This window comes from Lytechinus variegatus, chromosome 8 (genome assembly GCF_018143015.1).
Source record: "Lytechinus variegatus isolate NC3 chromosome 8, Lvar_3.0, whole genome shotgun sequence".
In the NCBI taxonomy this organism is placed as follows: domain Eukaryota; kingdom Metazoa; phylum Echinodermata; class Echinoidea; order Temnopleuroida; family Toxopneustidae; genus Lytechinus; species Lytechinus variegatus.
This window is the reverse complement of record NC_054747.1, coordinates 25,776,264-25,783,627: the sequence shown is the minus strand read 5'-3', so window position 1 is coordinate 25,783,627 and position 7,364 is coordinate 25,776,264. Positions and strand designations below refer to the sequence as shown.

The 7,364-nt window shown below is 34.6% G+C and overlaps 1 long non-coding RNA gene across 1 annotated transcript; it reads right to left on the bottom strand.

The window, feature by feature from the left end:
• Positions 1 to 464: 464 nt before the first annotated feature.
• Positions 465 to 2,810, bottom strand: LOC121420773. The gene is made up of 3 exons (XR_005970830.1): positions 2,790 to 2,810; positions 1,106 to 1,162; positions 465 to 650 (listed from the first exon to the last, which is right to left on the bottom strand). It is a non-coding gene; the product is annotated as an uncharacterized LOC121420773 (long non-coding RNA).
• Between the last annotated feature and the right edge of the window lie 4,554 nt (positions 2,811 to 7,364).

Sequence of the window (7,364 nt, the reverse complement as noted above, 5' to 3'; positions counted from 1 at the left end):
TAATATAAATCAAATGGGATAAGCTTATACCTGTAGGGTACTCTGCGATATACGTGGTTATACAAATCAAATGGGATAAGCTTATACCAGTACGATACTCTGCAATGTACGAGTAATACAAATCAAAAGGGATAAGCTTATCCCTGTATGATACTCTGCAATGTACACGTAATACATACCAAAAGGTATAAGCTTATACCAGTACGACGCTCTGCAATTGTACACGTAATACATATCAAACGGGATAAGCTTATACCTCTTGGATACTCTAGAATGTATGAGGCGATACAAATCAAAAGGGATAAGCTTATACCAGTATGATACTCTGCAATGTACTCGTAATACATACCAAATGGGATAAGCTTATACCAGTACGATACTCTGCAATGTACAAGTAATACATATCAAATGGGATAAGCTTATACCTGTACGATATTCTGCAATGTACAAGTAATACATATCAAATGGGATAAGCTTATACCTGTATGATACTCTGGAATGTACAAGTAATACAAATCAAATGGGATAAGCTTATCCCTGTACAACACTCTGCAATGTACGAATAATATAAATCGAATGGGATAAGCTTATACCTGTAGGGTACTCTGCGATATACGTGGTTATACAAATCAAATGGGATAAGCTTATACCTCTAGGATATTCTGCAATGTACAAGTAATACAAATCAAATGGGATAAGCTTATACCAGTACGACACTCTGCAATGTACACGTAATACATATCAAATGGGATAAGCTTATACCTCTTGGATACTCTAGAATGTATGAGGCGATACAAATCAAAAGGGATAAGCTTATACCAGTATGATACTCTGCAATGTACTCGTAATACATACCAAATGGGATAAGCTTATACCAGTACGATACTCTGCAATGTACAAGTAATACATATTAAATGGGATAAGCTTATACCTGTACGATACTCTGCAATGTACAAGTAATAAATATCAAATGGGATAAGCTTATACCTGTATGATACTCTGGAATGTACAAGTAATACAAATCAAATGGGATAAGCTTATCCCTGTACAACACTCTGCAATGTACGTGTAATATAAATCGAATGGGATAAGCTTAAGCGTATACCTGTAGGGTACTCTGCGATATACGTGGTTATACAAATCAAATGGGATAAGCTTATATCTCTAGGATATTCTTAAATGTATAAGTAATACAAATCAAATGGGATAAGCTTATACCAGTACGATACTCTGCAATGTACACGTAATACATATCAAATGGGATAAGCTTATCCCTGTACAACACTCTGCAATGTACGAGTAATATAAATCGAATGGGATAAGCTTATACCTGTAGGGTACTCTGCGATATACGTGGTTATACAAATCAAATGGGATAAGCTTATACCTCTAGGATATTCTGCAATGTACAAGTAATACAAATCAAATGGGATAAGCTTATACCAGTACGATACTCTGCAATGTACAAGTAATACAAATCAAAAGGGATAAGCTTATCCCTGTATGATACTCTGCAATGTACACGTAATACTTACCAAAAGGTATAAGCTTATACCAGTACGAATATCTGCAATGTACACGTAATACATACCAAATGGGATAAGCTTATACCAGTACGATACCCTGCAATGTACAAGTAATACAAATCAAATGGGATAAGCTTATACCAGTACGATACCCTGCAATGTACAAGTAATACATATCAAATGGGATAAGCTCATACCTGTACGATACTCTGCAATGTACAAGTAATACAAATCAAATGGGATAAGCTTATCCCTGTACAACACTCTGCAATGTACAAGTAATACATACCAAATGGGATAAGCTTATACCAGTACGATACCCTGCAATGTACAAGTAATACAAATCAAATGGGATAAGCTTATACCAGTACGATACCCTGCAATGTACAAGTAATACATATCAAATGGGATAAGCTCATACCTGTACGATACTCTGCAATGTACAAGTAATACAAATCAAATGGGATAAGCTTATCCCTGTACAACACTCTGCAATGTACGAGTAATATAAATCAAATGGGATAAGCTTATACCTCTTGGATACTCTAGAATGTATGAGGCGATACAAATCAAAAGGGATAAGCTTATACCAGTATGATACTCTGCAATGTACTTGTAATACATACCAAATGGGATAAGCTTATACCAGTACGATACCCTGCAATGTACAAGTAATACATACCAAATGGGATAAGCTTATACCAGTACGATACCCTGCAATGTACAAGTAATACAAATCAAATGGGATAAGCTTATACCAGTACGATACCCTGCAATGTACAAGTAATACATATCAAATGGGATAAGCTCATACCTGTACGATACTCTGCAATGTACAAGTAATACAAATCAAATGGGATAAGCTTATCCCTGTACAACACTCTGCAATGTACGAGTAATATAAATCAAATGGGATAAGCTTATACCTCTTGGATACTCTAGAATGTATGAGGCGATACAAATCAAAAGGGATAAGCTTATACCAGTATGATACTCTGCAATGTACTTGTAATACATACCAAATGGGATAAGCTTATACCAGTACGATACCCTGCAATGTACAAGTAATACATACCAAATGGGATAAGCTTATACCAGTACGATACCCTGCAATGTACAAGTAATACAAATCAAATGGGAAAAGCTTATACCAGTACGATACCCTGCAATGTACGAGTAATATAAATCAAATGGGATAAGCTTATACCTCTAGGATATTCTGCAATGTACAAGTAATACAAATCAAATGGGATAAGCTTATACCAGTACGATACTCTGCAATGTACACATAATACATATCAAATGGGATAAGCTTATCCCTGTACAATACTCTGCAATGTACGAGTAATATAAATCAAATGGGATAAGCTTATACCTGTAGGGTACTCTGCGATATACGTGGTTATACAAATCAAATGGTATAAGCTTATACCTGAATGATACTCTGCAATGTATGAGGCAATACAAATCAAATGGGATAAGCTTATACCTGTACGATACTCTGCAATGTACAGGTAATACATATCAAATGGGATAAGCTTATACCTGTATGATACTCTGGAATGTACAAGTAATACAAATCAAATGGGATAAGCTTATCCCTGTACAATACTCTGCAATGTACGAGTAATATAAATCAAATGGGATAAGCTTATACCTGCCCAACCTTGGCAAAAGGAAGCAAGTGACACATCACTTAAATTTCAGTTGTTTCTGAAACACCCTTTGTATGTTGCACATTCAGGCTAAATTTGGTGAAAAAGTGATCGTTCAATGAAAGATACATGTACTGAAGAAATACTGCTATAAAATTGCATTTACACCTATTTAAATGTGAACACACATTACTCATTTTCAACAAATGATGCTTTTGTTACTTGTTTCCTTTTGCCAAAGTACGGCCGTATGATACTCTTTAATGTACTTACGGTTGTCAGTATGAAATATTAAATTAGATAGTTTGTGGTGTAGAACATTATACCTGGACATTGAAACCAGTTATTTTATACATCGTTAGGTATCAATTATGACATACAATGCCTATTAAAATCAAAGTTTAAAGTATTTATTTTATTCCACTTAGCAAGTAGGTTATGATAGTTTATACCCCCATTCGTTTTCTAGTAGGCCAATTACCCCTAAGAGATTCCTTTCTTTTTCCGCGGCTCCCTTGCTTCACTCTCAAGACTGGTTGAACTATCGGTAAACGAAGAAGTTTCAGAGTCCTTACTGTCCTAATAATTAAAAGAGGTCCTCTGTGATGGCCTTCACAGTGGACAAAATGTCCTGGAGCCCCTCTTCAGGTTTCCCCAAAGTATCTGCGACTTTCTCAAAATCTATTTGACGGAACTTGCCAGTTGTTTGATTGCCATCACTAAACGTTATCTAGAGACAGACAAAATGAAAATAAGCCATTACATATGAATATTGAATGTAGAGCATGATCGGTTAATCAGGTTACATTCGTAATTCTGAAGATTTGAATATTCTGAAGGTTCCTTTATCAAAAAATGAAATAAAGGTTTGTGAGTATGAAGATTCGTTAGTCCATAAAAGCAATAAGATTCATAATTCCGAGGTTCATTAGTTTGAAAACTAAAGATAATGTTCGTTTATCTGAAGATTTGTTAGTCTGAAAACAAAATAAGGTTTGTTAATTAGAAGGTTTGGTAGTCTGAAAATTAAATAAGGATTGTTATTCCAAATGTTCATTTTTGTAACGAAAAACGGTATAAAAAAATTACATGATATTATGCAGTAATAGTTGCAACAGATGATGATGCATGTGTATGTTGCGGTCAAAGCATGTATGAATGTTGGAGACTGTGTCTTTGTCACATATGAATAACCTCGAGGGGATATTTTTAGGGGAGGGTGTGTCATTTTAAGAGCTTCTGCTGGTTATGATTTTAAAAATCTCCTGTAGGAAAAAATTCCCTTTCTTCAAAATGAAATGTGGCCTTATCGAATGTAAAATCACTATTCGAAGTACAACGTAATATATTTCAGGTTTATAGAAAATCACAATTTTTTGCTTGTGTCTCGCGCTCGACTAGGGTTGCAAAATTTCCAAGAATTTTGCAGAAGAAACTTTTTATGGGAATAAACAAAGATTTTCAATAAAGTTAGGATTTTTTTTTGTTCACATGTTCACATAATTCCAAACATATAAATGAATACAATTTAAATGTGACAATGGAAGAGATACATTGTAAATCATACAGAAAAGAACGATAATTAAATCATACCTAAGCATGTGATAAAGTCAGTTGGGTAAAATATAGGGGCCAGCTATTATAAGCACAGAAGTGCTTGAAGCAATAGCAGCCAGGAGCGGAGGCTACATGTACATGTACATGAAAAACATCATAAATCATATTTTGACAAAATGATCGTCACAAAAATAAAGCCATCCTGCAGGTGAATGAAATAAGGTATACTGAGAAATAAGATTTTTTTTTTTTAACAAAGCTTTGAAAGAATAGAGAGATGTACAGTACATTGTTTAATATCATTTGGCAAGGCATTCCAAATATTTGAAGCCTTCATACTTTTTTTTTATTTTGTCATGCAAATTTGCAGTTTGCAATACATGTGTAAATAGATCTATTCGGTTACAATTTTTTCAATTGATACTTGTCTGTGGCAAGTAGTACTAGTATTAAGTTAATACTAGATCAAAGTTAGGCCTAACACTCTTTGGCTTCAGTCTTAAGTCAAAGAGTGTTCTTAAAGGACAAGTCCATCCCAAGAAAAGTTCATTTGTCTAAAAAGAGAAAAATACAACGTACATAACACTGAAAATTTCATCAAAACAGGGTGAAAAGTAAGAAAATTATGACATTTTAAATTTTCACGTAATTTCACAAAACTGTTATATGCACATCCTAGTCCGTATGCAAATGAGGGGACTGATGACATCGCTCACTCATTATTTATATTGTATTTTAAATCTGAAATACGAAATATTCATATTTCCTCCTCACTGTGCTATGAAACAAAGTTTTTTTCCTTCCTGAGCATTTCATTTGAACACTTTGTTTCAGTCAAGTTGGTTCTTAATGTCAAATGTGTAAAAATTGAAATAATGTATAATTCAAACAATAACAATCATAAGAAATAGTGAGTGAAAGACATCAACCCTCTAATTTGCATATTACAGAATTCTGCATAGTTCTAAACTGTTTTGTGAAAAATATCAAAGCGAAACTTTAAAATGTCTTAATACTTTTATTCACATCTGATTTTGATGAAATTTTCAGCATTATGCTTGATTTTCCTCTGATTCAAATCAACATTTTTCAGAGCCGTACTTGACCTTTAGGATGTTAGAATCAGATTAGCAATCAATTAATTCATTATTGTTTAATTGACTGATTAATTTACAGACAAAAAATTGACTAGCAATTGATCACAAGTTTTTTGCAACACCCCAGCCCCAGGCATTATTGAGCTCTATTTAAAAAAAAAAAAAATACACTGACCAAGAACGTTAAAACAAGTCCACCCCAAGAAATATTTGAATAAAAAGAGAAAAATTCAACAAGCACAACACTGAAAATTTCATCAAAATTGGATGTAAAATAAGAAAGTTATGGCATTTTAAAGTTTCGCTTCATTTCACAGAACAGTTATATGCACATCTTGGTCAGTATGCAAATGAGGAACTGATGACATCACTCACTTTTTTTTTTACATTTAATTATATGAAATTTTTTTATTTTCTTGTCATTATCATGTGAAATGAAGTTTTATTCCTCCCTGAACATGTGGAATTCCATTTTTTTAAACATTTTGTGCCTCGGTTTGGCAAGGAGGTCATTATCGTCAAATTCGTAAAAACTGAAATATTGTATAATTCAAACAATAAAAAACAAAAGAAATAGTGAGTGAGTGACATCATCGACTCTCTCATTTGGATGTAACTGGCTCATTCATATAACTATTTTGTTACAAATAAGCGAAACTTTGAAATGTCATAACTTTCTTATTTTACATCCGATTTTGATGAAATTTTTAGCATTGTGCTTGTCTGATTTTTCTCTAGGCCTACTGTCAGGATTCAAATCAACATTTTTCTGAGGTGGACTTGACCTTAACTATCTCCATGTTGGCCTAGATATTGCCCCCGATCTAGCCCCAGTCTGCAAGCCGATCAAGCCAGCCCCATGACCTAAAATAAATCATAACCTGAAACTGTAAAGCCCAGGCCAATGCATAGTTAGTGTAGTATGAAGTATGCAGCCAAAAGGGCAAGCATGGCAAGCATGGCAAGGAAGGCCATAAACCCAGGAAGTTCGCGGCCGCCAGGCCAAGGTACCAATACAATCATCATCAAGAATTAATACCGTATACAACCGGGTACAACATGGTCTAGAGTCGAGACAAATGTTCATGAAAACCGAAAACAATAGTTACCAAAACTGTCTTTGTCATCTAGCTGGTTGCTGCCCAGTCACTGTTCCTGCCACCGGCTTGGACCGTCATGCGGCGAGTTGGTTCCGGGGCGGCTGGCCGGCTGAGAGCCCTCCTCCGATCTCATATAATTATGTGCACAATTAACGAGAAACAGCTGGTAGCGAGATACGTCATGCATGTTGACTGAATTATAGTTCGATTGTGATAAAGCGCGTGCCACCTTTGGCTTAGTCTAGTAAATAAGACTAATGAGGTAGATACCGGGGTAGATATTCCACTATTATATTGAAACTTAATAATGGAACTGTGAACTAAACCAAACAAACGATATATTTCAACGAGTGTAGTAGTATAAGATTACAACGATTGACCGAAAACATTTCTAATTTATTTATACTATGCTTAACTCGTGCCTGCGCT